This window comes from Nipponia nippon, unplaced genomic scaffold (assembly GCF_047370975.1).
Source record: "Nipponia nippon isolate SJK-2023a ecotype South Korea unplaced genomic scaffold, ASM4737097v1 scaffold_1, whole genome shotgun sequence".
Taxonomy (NCBI): Eukaryota; Metazoa; Chordata; class Aves; order Pelecaniformes; family Threskiornithidae; genus Nipponia; species Nipponia nippon.
This window is the reverse complement of record NW_028262290.1, coordinates 131,465,010-131,478,717: the sequence shown is the minus strand read 5'-3', so window position 1 is coordinate 131,478,717 and position 13,708 is coordinate 131,465,010. Positions and strand designations below refer to the sequence as shown.

Genomic DNA, 13,708 nt, shown 5'->3' with positions numbered 1-13,708 from the left:
TTTGGGACTATGTCTTTCTGCCTAAACGACTACTGAGAAGAAAATTCTGTAACATTACTGACCTAACCAGAGGGCAATGTGCACTTGCAACCTGCAACAACTTAATCAGTACCATTCCTGTGTCCAGTCAGTGACAGCTGTTTTTGAACTGGGCTACCAGTCACAGGTGTAAGAGTTTTTGACAGATTTCAGACAGCAATGCACTTAGGTAACCATGTTCAGGGGATTTTTTTTTTTTTTTTAACAAACCCAAGTATTGTAATTCTAGAACTCTGACAGGGAAAAGGAGCAGAAGTGGCATAACAAAATAATGCTCTTTTCTCTACCTGGCTAAGTACAGCCTCTGTTCTCTGATAATGGTAAAAGCTTCTTGCTTTAGAAGGCTGTACCTCTGCTCCCCGATAATAACCTTGTTAATTGTATAGTGTTGTATATAGTGGAAAGATTTTTCCTGACCCCGCGGGGAACTAGTGCTGTGAAGCATGAGATTTGATTAGCCTTATTATCTTAGCTTGCCCAGTTACCAATGTTGTAAGCTGCCATGAAATTATCCACCCCTTTTAAAAATAAAGCCATACTATTTGTCTTGATTATCTCCTCCTGTGGAGTTGAATTCCACATGCAAACAGACCTCAGTGATGAAAATAGCATAGGAATTAGATGTATAGCCTATTAACCCTGTAGGTACTGTCTCCTTTTCTTCTTTCATATTGCCTTTCCATGTAAATCAACATTTTCCTAATTATTGTGGTTTCGATCACACCCCACCCCCCCAAAAAAAAAGCTGTTTTTATTTTACCTTCAATATTTGTAATCATCCATGTGATCTTTTAATGAGTTCCTCTGGGGTACTTCAGAAAATCATACAGTTTCTTATGAAAAGTAGTTTATAGATTTTGCTGTCTTCGCTGGATCTTTTTGAAAATCTTGAATGATGTTTTGTGTACAGACATGAAATCATACTGTATACAAAAAAAAAAAACCCAACAAACCAAACCCTAGCTCATTTCTTTGGCACAAAGAACTTCATAAAAAAATCCTCCCTGTTTTGATGACAATGATCTTGGATGGTACGCCAGTGGATACATAAACAAGTTATCATTATAAGATTCCTAAAGGGTGATAAACACAGCAAAGAAGCTGACGCTTTATTGTCTGTAATTTGTCAGGTGACAAAGCTTATTTTAGGGGTTATCAAATAAAGAAGTAGCCTAGAGTTCCAGCTGTCTGAAGACTGACCATAACAACGGATTATCCAATTTAGACATTGGTAAACTAAAGTACACAGAACACTGGACTTGCAGAGTATGCCAGCAATCACCTTAAAACTTTATTTAAAAACGTAGCGTCTCCTACTTCACTAGTCCTTCGCTCTAAGTGCTTAACATCAGTTGCCCACAACAATTAAATATAAAAGGGGGAACTAACTCACAGAAGAAGCTCTTCTGTGGGTACATCTGTTCATTTTGTCATTAAGTCCATAGAACAGTGACAGAGAATTCAGAATTCAGACCAGAATTCTGCAGAGCATAAGGCAAAGAAAAATTTCGCATAGTTGACATCAGCCAGTAGATCATTCCTCCAGTAATAAGCAAATGGGGTGGTGTTGGTGGTGATTACAGGTTTTCTTTTCCATTTGTACACTCAGAACTCTAAGGGGATGGAAAACCACATCATCCTTCCTTCCCACATTTTGTGCACTGGAGCGTCTGCTTCTCTAACCCCTCTACATCAGGATAAGAGCCCTAGTAAGACCAAAAGACCCTGGAGAAAGACCTCGACCATGTTACTTGTAGCACCAGCAGAGAGCTGTCACAACATTAGCAATCCTAGTCTCTGTGGTTTTACAGAGAGGAGCATCAGACTTCATAGTAAAAGAAACCTTCGGCTTGAGTGAGATTTGTATCATCAAAGGCAGAGTTCAAAGCTCTGTAGAGTCATAAACTCCAGTTCAAGCGAATACCAATCAATCAGCCCAAAAGCATGAGGGCTGGGGCTGACCTGCCATACAGTCTTTCTGCTCCCTGAATCTTTTGGCTAGGCAAAGACTGAGATAATCCCTGGCATAAAGCAACCCGGCTTTGGTACTACTCTAACTTACGCCTGGCTGACCAGGATCACCAGCCAGAAATTGCTGGGGCATAAGTCAGCCCTGGCCAGGTCCCCGCCTTCTCTGCCCTAAACTGGGAACAGGGTGAGGCTTGGCTGAAGTGCAGTAATTGCCCGTTAAATGGATAAGAGAGATTTACAGTCATTTTGCACTGCAGGAATGATGCAAGGCTATCAGATTGAACCGCACCATCAGGGTCCTAATGACCATCCTTGGATGGGGGATTTCTGTTATGAGCGGTATGTGAATGCAAGTAATAAAAAGCCAAAAGGATATGCTAATTCCTGCCAGAGGGTAAACATCAATTTCTAAATTCTTCTCTAAAACAATACATCTCTATTTCTTCCTTGACCCTAAGGGGTCAAATGGATTAAGTAGTGGGCAAGAAATGGTGTGTGAGCATTTGGGACACATTCCCTAAAGGGCTTTAATAGCCAAATAGCAGCTGCAGAGGCCAGCATGGAAGACATTCAAAAGGCTGTGGAGCAAAGTACTTTGTGTTTAGATATTTCTGTTACAGCCAAAAACAGGCTCTCATGTTTCACAGGTTTGGATTCAAGCTTTGAGTTGAACCGTAACAAGGAATCTCTAAGTTTTGCAGTGAAGTGATTTTCTTTCATTGGCCACGAAGTCAGGATCTCATGAAAGGTGCCAGCATAAATTGCTACAACCCTTTCTCCTTAGTAGAATAATGTTCAGCCTCCTCAAACACGGGGACTGTAAGAGAAGAAGCGAACAAGATGTTGAGTTGTGAAATACAGGACGAGATGACAGTTATGCGTTTCGTGGCTCTGGTTCAAAAGGTTTTCCATTAGAACATCACAAAAAATAAACGAGGGGCAAAGGAGAGTGAAAGATCTGGAGTTATTTTTTGGGGTGTGAGGATTTTCTATGCCTGTCAGTTTTTCCATTGTAGCCACAGGGGTTTGAACACTGAAAGGGTGGTAGGTCATTACTTAGCTTAGAATCCCTCATGACGCGTTAAGTTTCCTTTCAGTTTAATAGGGAAAAGAAAGATAACCACTTGTGAAGCAAATTACCAAAAATATGATCAATTTGGACTCTTTTACTGAGAAATCACAGGAGGGCTGGAAGCTCTTTGGATCTGGGGATGCGTAATTCCACGTGCTTATGAAGCTCTCAGCACAGGGTAGCTACTGCCATTTGAAGAGTAAGTAAAAATAATTCCTAAAGGCATTTTACATGCTGGTTTCCTAAGATGAGGACAGCAAGATCTTATTTATTTGATGTATCTTTATTGGTCAATCTGCTGGCTACCGTTCCACTATTTCTTTAGTTATGCCCATCACAGATATGCCGCTTCTTTTGATATCTTTGGTTGCATAAAAATCAGTTTATTTGTTACCTGGTAGGAAAGCACAATCTGAACCTGTTTAAAATGAAAAGCGATACCTAGTGGATTTTCTGTTCAAACTCTACCCCCACATAGTTCTGGCTTTCTCTTCTCCCCAGTGGCTCCCAAAGCAAAAGCCAGTGCGAATTGCGGACAGCTTATTATTAAGGGTTACCATATGTCACACCAGGCTATCATGTATTCTTAAAACGGCATAATTAAGTAATTACAGTCAAACTGTACACTTGGATTTCAAAATTTTTGGAAAAGTCGGTAGGAGAAAGAAAGAAGTGAATGAAAACAAGCTGAGGAATGAAATATTGTTTTGGATACGAACATTTTCTTTCCGGGGGCGAATTTTACTCTCAGATACACGATCCAGGTTTAGTGAGAATTGCGCACGCGAGACTCACTTAATGCTTGCAACTCAAATTTCAGAAAGTCCAAGAGCATCCAAAGGCGAGAGTCTCTGCAAAACCAACCAGAAGCAAAAAGTTAAAGTTAGTCTATTATCGCTGTTCAAAACAAACGGAACGTTTACAGCGATCGGAAGCGCGGGAGAATCAGGTTTTCAGGGTTGCTTCCACCTCAGTGGTCCTGGGCGTTGTTAGTACCGGGGGAAATTCCACCCCCGCCACTGAAGGATTTGGCTTGTGCTTTGCCGGTGTTTCTCGCCCTTGGCGACCGAACAGCCTCCGACCCGGCAGAGGCCAGACCTGCCCTGGCAAACACCCGCACCAGCTCCCCCCGGGGAGCGCGTCTGCTCCGCGCCCCGCAGCACCGGCACACACACGCGCTCACACGCGCACACACGCTCGCTCTCACACACCAGCGTTCTCCATCACGAGCACGCTCACCCTCGCCCCTTGACGCGAGCGCACCGGTGCCCTCTCCTCCCTGACACACCCGTGGGCTCCCCCCGTCACACGCGCAGCCACACACACCGCTGCTCTCCCCCCCCCACCCCACACGCACACCACGCGCGCACAGACACGCGCATGCTCGCGGGGGGCGGGGCCCGCCGCCGGGCAGGCAGGGGGGCGAGGCAGAGGCGCGCGCGCCCCCTCAGGCGCCCAGCCGTTTGCTCCGGGAGGCGGGGCGGCTTCTCGCCGCGCGCGCGCCCGCGCGCGCCGGGGCGGCAGGGGGCGGGGGAGGAGGAGCGCGAGCGCGTGCGACGGGCAGGCCGGCGGCGCGCGCCGAGGCGGGCGCAGAGCGGCAGCGGAGCAAGCGGCGGCACCGGCAGCGCTCGCCCTCCGCCGGCTCCCGCGCCCGAGTTCGTAGATGGGGCTGAGCGGCGCCCGCTGAGGAGGGGACGGGGAGCGGGAGCCGGTGCCAGCCGGTGAGTTGCGGTACCGGCGAGGAGGTCGCGTGTGCGGGGGGGGAGGGTTCGCCCCCCCGCTTCTCGCCCCCCTTTCAAGCCGGCGGGGAAATGGTGGTGGGAGGCGGGGTCCCGCAGCGATCCCGGCCGAGCCCCTTTGCCCCGGGGCCCGGCGGCCGGAGCGGGGCGCGCTGCCCCGGCGGCCGGAGCTGAGGCGCCCCGTGTGCGTGTGGCGTGAGGGGGGAAGAGCTGCCCGCCCGCCCGCCCGTCCGCAGGTACCGGTGCCGGGCGGGCCTGCGGGGAAGCGAACATGGCAGCGCCGGAGTCGGGGAAGAGGGATTTTTGCCCCCAGAGCGGGGATTAACCCTCCTCCTCCCGCCTCCGGATGCGTCCCCGGGAGACTCGCTCTTCGTGTGCCGCTCCGGATTATCTACCCGCCCACCCTCCTTCCCCCACCCCCTTCCCGGTATTTTCTCTCCTCCTGGAGATTATCAGATTTCCCGCCCCTCCCTCTCCGGGATCCTCCGCCTCCCCCCTCCTCCGGGGGGATTATCTCCCCCCTGCTCTGCCGGATTATCCCCCCGCTTCGCTGTCCCTGTCCCTCCCGCCCCGGTTGTGCCCCTCCGCAGCCTCGCCTCTCGGGGATTATCTGCTCTCCCTTTGGGGTGATTCCTCCTCTCTTGATCTCTGCTTATTTTCCTCCCGAGGAAGTCATCCCTCCCCTTCCGTCTGCCTCTGACTGGGGAAAGGGGAGAAAATGTGGTTGTAATCGGGTGGGCAGGAGTTTCCAGTAGTGCTGTCATCTCCTTGGTCCCTGTACTAGTACTACAGGCAAGTGGATGTAGGTGGTGGGAGAGGCACCAAGGATGTACAAAGCTTGTGGCAGAGTTCAGCCTGTGGCGTTGTGCTCCGCATGCAGGAAAATATCTGCACCCTTTCTGCGATCTTACAGCTGTTGGTGGAGATGCTGGTGCAAGAACGCCTGTCTGGATCAATGCCTTTATATAAAGGCAGGTGCCTGCATGGCTGGGTGGTGGGTGATCGCACGTTAACCAGAAACTGCACTGAAAAAAGCCAACAGCCTCCTGGTTTCTTTGAGGAAGGTAGAACGTACAGTAGCAGCATTATAATATAAATGGGAAGGTGCATGGTTGACATTGCTGCTGTCCAGGGGTCAAAGCTGACTTGGATAGCTTCTGTCTTGGCTTTCAAGGCAGTTGGCTTAGGCTATTGCTCTGTGGTGAGGAGGAAGGAGGCAGGTAGCTTTTGCTTAGGCTCTGATGCTTATGTGGTTCATTACCGTCAACATGCTGGCAGAGGAAAAATGAGTTTGTTCCTAAAGAGGAGAGATAAGGCTTATCCCATGTATTTGGCTCCTGTGTAGGTTAGACCATTCTCTTCTCATTACTCCTGGTCTTAGTGCGCACAGGATCACTGGAGGAGAGTCGCAGATCTTCTGACCATCTTGCGGCACAAGGCCCAGGATTATATCCATTAAACTTCCCCGACTTGGCTTTGAGAGGAGGAGGGGCTGCGAGAAATTGTAGAGAGGCTGGGCAGCTATAAATAGATGTTGGACTAGAGGAGGCTTTGAACAAATCTTAGCATGCTGCTTTTGCACAGATAGTGTCTGTTAAACTGGTTGAGTTGACACTAGCATCATAATGTTTCCTTTTATTTCTGCTGAGGTGGTTGGCTTTTAACACTTTGACGTGTGACTGGACCATGCAACATCTGCCACAAAATTCTTCTTGAAAATGCCATAGAGAAAATTCTTGTTTAAATAAAGTGCTGATAATTGGAGTCTAGTTTGAGCTCATTTTAATGTGATTTTTAAAGGACTCTTCAGAGAAATCTTTAATTTCCTCTTCCCTCCGTTGAAATCTTTGGAATTGATGATCTTGCTCTCCTTATTTTGTTTTCAAAGTATTGTACTATAGAGATTACCTGAGATCCATATTGCTGTGAAAAATCTGCAGTACTGAGGCATGGTGTCATAATGCTGGTACCATTGTTAGTGTTTTATTTCCTTGTCTTTTCTAGATGAGACACTTTACTACTCTCTTCATTGTTGGGTTTTGGGGGGTTTTTTTGGTGGTTTTTTTTTATGGAACGTTCGGCATTTAACCAAAGGTGTGTATATTCAGCTTCTTTGAAACCTGGGTGCTTGCATTTGTTTCAGATCCTACGGATCACTGCTGTTTCAGCGTGTCTTGTCAAGAACTACTTAATATGGAAATTATTGACAAATATACTGTACCAGCTATGTGGAATGGTGTCTGTTCTGCTGCTATATTAGTGGGCTAACTGTGCATACTAAAAGTCTCTAAAATGATTGAAAAGCTGTTGCAACATATGTGCAGTTGGACCTTTCCTAAACTACCTCTTGTTGCTTTTTTCTTTTCTTTAAACGAATAATGGAAGCTATTAACTTAAATCATGGCTTAACCACATATGGTTTGGGTTTTTTTAAATAAAATAAAAATAAGAAAGGAAGTACTGAAAACATGCCTGGCTAATATGAAGGAGTCTTAACGAAGGCTGATAGAGAGGATGAATGTCTGCAAGAACCCTGACTTTTAGGACGTTTCTTATTTAAAGCATAAAATTTTAATCTGATCTTTTTTTTTTAATTACTGGGTGTGCAAACCTCAGGGAGGTAGAAAGGAACAGAAATCTAGGCAATATAACTTACTACTTTTGGCATTTTTAGTTGATGTTTAACCACAGTAAAAGCAGGAAAACCAAATAATCTACCAAATAATTTGGCAGGCTTTATTTTGAGCTGTGAAGGATGTGATCTGAGCATTGTCCTCAAACACTCGGCTTCTTCAGTTCAGAATCAAGCTCCAGCTTGATATTAGGTCCTTGTGTTGGGTATTTCTACGTCCAGAAACAAAGGTCAGTGATCTGGGGAAAACTTTATAGTACCATAATGACAGGCAAAAGAGTCTTTAGCATGAGTCTCTTCATACGGTGACTCAGTCCCTGAATCATTCTGTTTTTCTGAATGTGTTTATTTGTAGAAATTACTTACAGTTTGAATGCAGTTTTATAGAAGTTTAGTGTCCTGCTTTAAAACCATGCTTTCTGCTATAATTATAAGTGATTTAAAGTTCTGACTTGATGTGACTGTTGTAGGCTCTTGTGAGTGCCCTTTGATCCTCTGTGCAGGGCACTGATCTATAGATCAGTGAATCTTTTCTTATGCTGTAGAAAAGGGGGAGGAATTTCTTTTTACTTAAGAGACAGGTATGCACTTGGGATTGTGATGTTTGTGGTAGTACTTTAGGTGTTGCAGTCTCCATCCAGATGTGGAATGAATTATACTGTCCTAAGATTTGAAAGGATAAAAAACTCACACAAGTTTAAATAAAATGCCCTGTTGTGTTCTGTGTTTAAGATGAAAATGGATGAAAATTGACTCATCTGGTTTGAGGGAATTGACTGAGGTAGTGATCATGCTACTAGATGAGGAAAGACTATTTGCTGCAGAAGGAGTACCGCAGGATGGACAGATGGGTTCTCAACACTACATACACCTGAGCTTGCTTTTTGCTGCTTATCCTTTCTCTCTTTCTCTCTCTCTCTCTCTCTGAGCTGGCCTTGAATGAGATGTTCATGTTTGTTCTTTTGAGGAAAAGAGAGCAAATAGAGGATTTGAGGTGTTGGGAGAAACTCTTCTTAACAAGCCAAACAAGTTACTGTACCAGTAGGCAGTGCACAGCATATGTTCTTTACATTCAGTGCTGAGGCAAACTGGAATGGGTTTGGCCTTGCACATGTGGTAAAAAACCCTGACTTTTAGAAACATCCTGCAACTGGAGTGGCATAGACACTATTGGAGTTATTTGTGTGGAGATATGAAATAGAATATGATGGCAGGGTTAAGAGTGAGTCTGTGAGAGGGAAAGTGGTTTTACTGTCCTCCACAACAGAAGCAGCTCATAAAGGGTCCTAGGGAAAAGTGAGTTTAGTTCAGGCTGACTTGTGAGACACAGGCTGAAATACAGATGTGCTCGTCACAAATACTATTAGAGGAATGTAATGGTTTGTTTTCATTGACAAGAAGGTGTCAATGTGACTCTTTTATCACAGGATAAATAGTAAATGATGATTGTTTCAGAGCTTAAACCCTGATTTAATATTCTATTTAAGTGTGTGCTAGCTAGAAGGCAGTGCCAAATAGCTGGACCAGTAGGTGTTATTGGCTAGCTCAGTACAGTTGTGACTAAAGTCTTTCTAATCTGAGTTCAACAAAATGTCAGAATAATGGTTCAGGTTTTGGGGGAAGGAGTTAAGATCATTTAAGGTTAAGGTATCGTCTGATTCCATGGTCATTATACCCATCTGCAGTTGGATCTCAGGTTATACTACAGCAAAACTGTTTTCTTTTGCAGTGGGATAAACAAAGCATTGTGATGTTAATATGCTATCCTGTGGCTTAAAAATTGTTTTTTTCAGAATAAAGCAAGCCTGAATTATTTAATTACGGCTGATGTCATTCTTACAAGAATAATGGAGACAAAAAAGAGGGGTTAGGAGAGGTGTTTTTCTATGTCGAAACATTTATATTCCTATTTTGGGTTAATTAGAGTCTTTAAAATGATGGTAAGTAATTTCACAACCTGTATTAGATAATAAAAATAAAAATTTGAAAATAGGAGGTTCTCTATTTTTACCTCATATCTAATTATTTTCAACGTCTCTTTGGCATAAAAAAAAGGTGTTACATATTGAGAATGCTTCACGTTAGCAACCATTCTGTGGGGTTTACACATCAGTTATTTAAAGAATTTGTTTTAACATTAGTGTCCAGATCTCATGAAACCATGGTAGAAATTAGCAAGATATTGAAATTAGTTGACATTTCCGATTTACTGGCAACAAATGTTATTTAAGAAATTACTTTGAGATGTTATCTTAAGAGTATTGACTAGTTTTGCATTCTGACAAGCAAGTGTTTGAGAGTAGGAACCTCGTGAAATCCATGCTGACTGCGGGGAATGTCGGTGGTTTCTGCAAACTTTTTTGGGGAGCAGTGGGGGAAGGAAACCAATTCTTTGCATCTTACACAAAAACATTGCTCTTACAGCTTTTGCTTACCCAAATCTCAAAGGATCAAATTACTGTTTCAGTTAAATTCACTTTTCCAGTAGGTGGAGACACAACTGTTGATTTCAAATAAGCTTAGGCTTTTACTTTTTGATTCCAAACATTGTGTCAAGATACCATTGAAATAATGAAAATTAAGACGTAAGAACAATAGTTTAAATTTGTATTTTAAGATAGTTCATTTAAGCCTCCTTTGCTGAGATCATGTTGGCATTCAAATATTATTTCTGTAGTAAGAGTGGCTACTCAAATAGTTTGGTTTTAGTTTTCTAATTAAAGCCTTGTCTCCACCCACTGGTCAAACAAGCATTAATGAAAAGTTAAAGTGTTTAGTATTTTAAATATCTAAACACAGGATGGAGGAAAATAGTTTGAGGGTAAATAGATAGGGTAAATAGACTGAGGGTAAAAAGTTAGGGTAAAGCTTTTTCTTAAGGCTAATAACACAGTGTAGGGGAGCACTCAAGTAAATCTGTAGGGGAATGAAAGAAAAATGTATTGGCCATTCTGACTGTGCTATTACATTCCTTGATACATTTTAAAAAAATATTTGATTCCATGTTCATTCATTAGTTACCGATGTTATGTTTGGAGATATGCTTGCAGCTATCATGTGAGAGCTTTTGTATGTAAAACATCTCAACAACTTTTTATGTGACATTGATTTATTTTTTTAACAAGTCAGTGGGCCAATTGGTAAGTCAGCCTTTACATATCTTATTAAAATTCCACCCCATGCCTTTCCTGATCCACTGTTGAAGTTCACAGAAGTCTTTTTGGCAAGATGAAACTGCTTATACAGCAGAAGTTCTGAAACTGGGAAGGCAAACTGCAGCCTAGTGAATGAAATGAGCAAAAAGTTTATTTTGCCTTTCCAAGCAATTCTGGCTTACTGTATTGTGAACTATTGTGCTGTAGCAAAGCACAGTGCTGCTGGACAGAAATTGCTTGACTGATATTACCATAGTCATACGGCTTCTGACAGCTTCACTTGCATTTTTTTGGGTCACTAGAAGTGCAGGAGGAGGAGGTGTAATTAGCAATTGAAAGTTCAGTTTATGCATTCATTGGTAAAGCACATGCAGTCAGGGAGAAATTGTTAAGTGAAACTTAATGTTTATAGAGTGTATGACTGTAAGGCAGTCATCTGAATGCAAATCGTGCAGATATTCAGTCGCTCTTCCCAGATCTACTGGTACAGTTTTGCTGCTTAGACTAGATTTGGTAAGCAATAGCAAAATGGGATGAGCAGTGCTTGGTTTGGTCAGTTCTGATCAGTGAAGCTCTTTATATAGATTTAACCTGTGTAGTATTTTAGCAACTTCCAGAAGCATGTTGCTTGATGCAATTGGCATTTGTCATATGTGATCCTCCCTCTGAGGACAAACTCTTTGTGGACATTGCTATGTGTGATATTTAAAGCAATGTTCAAGTGAAGCTTATTTATGAAGTGAAACACTAGTGGTATTTGGGCTGGCTCTGTGATTTTTGTTTCATTCTTTCATAGCTTTCTCTGGGGTGGCCCACTTGCTGCACAGATAAAATTTAACCTTGGCATGAACCCGTCGTGTGAGAGGAGTTGTCCGTCATTAACTCTGTGGTAATCTCGTAGGTGTCTTGGCTCAAGAGTGCTGAAATGGAGACACTACATTTGAGTCACTGCTCTTTGGGAAGCAAGATAAACTGGTAACCAGTGTTACTGGGTTTTAAACAGCACTTCTGTAACATTAGCTGGTCACATAGAGGTAGTGACTGCGCTTGAGTTGCTCTGACTGATGGTTGAGAGCCCTCATCCTTCTGCTGCTGCCTGCAGGGATCATGTCCATTCCACGTTCCTGTTGCTAGAAGGGAGAAATGTTCGGGCAGTTTTGAGGACAGGCAATAAATACACTACAAGAAACGTTAGGAAAGGGGTAGGAGAGCACTGAAGAGCTGGCAGTTGAATTGTCTCTTAAGTTTGACACACGATTAGGTAGGAAAAAATCCATCCATCCGTCTGTCTGTGTCCCACCCCTCCCACCCCCTCCACCCCCCTACTCCGGCTGCCAAGATGTAGATCTTGGGGATCCCGACATTATTAGAAATCTTGCTATTGGGATGGGAGAGTAACTGGATGTATACACTGGTGAGAAGGGCAAGAGGCTTTCGGTGTTGTTAAAAGGTGTAGCAAGGTGTTTTTTTATCTTACTATTTTCAAGTCGAGTGTCAAGTCGGAAAGCGTGAAGCGGAGCCCCTCCTGTTTCTGAATGGAAACGTAGCTCGAACGCTCCCTCCAGTGGTTACGCTGCGGCATCGAGGTTGGGGGAGTCGGAGCCGCTGCTCGGGGTGAGTGACAGGACCCCACTACTTTTGTATGGGTGCCTGCTTGCTTAGCTGTGTACAGTGATAAATAAACCGGTGCTGCTTAACGAGGAAGTAGCTAAATACATTAAAAAAAAATCCGCTGTAGCCAAAACTTTGTACATTTAGAAATCTTGGTCTAGTAATTGGATCAAAAAGTGAGTCTCCCATCCGATAGTCTATTGCTTAGGGATGTCGCTGCAGTCTATTTGCTGGGACTTTTTGTGCTGTCGCCTGGAAGCATGCAAGTCTACTGTTGAATGGAATTTATTAGCTATGAATTGAAGCATACGCATTTAACTGCCAGATCCTGGCAAACGGCTCTGCAAACAGCACAGGCTAAACAGCAGCAGAATGAAATGCATAGTTCTTACCAAGTTTACCATACAGTTCTCAGTCTTAGGTCAGATTCCATGCTATTACAGTTCACGAAAGCTGTAAGCAGCAACAGTAAAACTGCTGAACAGGGGTCTTCAGAAGGAAGTATTTGATTGTACTAATGAATAGGAAATGGAAAAGAGAAGGGCAGACTGTTCAGCAGCTGGAGTCCTAATAAAGTGGAAGATCTCAAGATGTATTGTCTTAAGTCATTTGCAATTTCCAAGAGAAGGGAATGCTTCGTACCTGATTCCAAGCTTCTGGCTCCTAGTAAAGTTCTTTTTTTGTAGACAAGACATAAGCTTAGGCCTTGTTTGACCACACATATCTCCATAAAGCCACCAAAACTATTCTGAGACAGTTTTGTATCACAGTGAGACTGTCAGAATGGTGCTGTTAAGGCTTGCTGTTAACTGGAGATGTTGAATTAAAACACTTTATGTGGACTATTAAGTAAGTTAGAGCTCATAAGAATATGGTGTTTCATTTTTTTAAAGTAATCTCATTTGTAAGGTAACCCTAACCCTATGGCACAACCTATATAGAGAAACTTTCAGTGAAACCAGTAGGAATTTTTTCTTTAGAGTTACAAGGATTAGTCTAACTACGAATTTGGCAAGAAGTGCTTTTGCAAGAAGTTCCAAAACACTCTTCTACTTAGCTTAGAATGTATGGGCACTATATGGAAAAGTAGAACTATATGTCCGTTCATGCTTGACATCTGGTGTTTTACAGTCTTACTGGTTACAGCTATCTGTTTACCACCACTGAAAAAGACCATTACACAGAATGTGTACTTTTGTACACAGAGTTCTTTTCTCAGTATTCATGCCATTATGAAGCTTTTACACATTTCAAATAAAAAAAAAAAATCCCTTGGGCCTCCCTACACCAAGCATAAGTGATTTTACTTTGCAAATATAATTACTGTACTTCTAGAAAGTAATCTCTCTGGACAGCCATAGACTAGTTTGAATTAGATTACTCTGGTTTTTCCTCCATGGTGAGTTCATACATGGAGTTTTATTCTTCTGTAATTACTTCAAAATTCAGATCACTTCTAATGCTTACTATTCTTCCTTATTACTAGACT

The 13,708-nt window shown here is 43.3% G+C and overlaps 1 protein-coding gene across 4 annotated transcripts in view; it reads left to right on the top strand.

Annotated features, from left to right (window-relative positions):
- The first annotated feature begins 4,631 nt into the window (after positions 1–4,631).
- Positions 4,632–13,708, top strand: part of PALS2 (protein associated with LIN7 2, MAGUK p55 family member) — a 63,486-nt gene continuing 54,409 nt past the window's right edge. For 3 of the 4 annotated variants that reach the window (XM_087773089.1, XM_087773052.1, XM_087773061.1), the window contains exon 1: positions 4,632–4,803. The gene's annotated coding sequence lies outside the window, so the exon portion shown is untranslated. Of the gene's footprint in view, positions 4,804–12,165; positions 12,223–13,708 lie in introns of those variants that run through there. The other variant, XM_087773071.1, reaches the window with a different exon arrangement.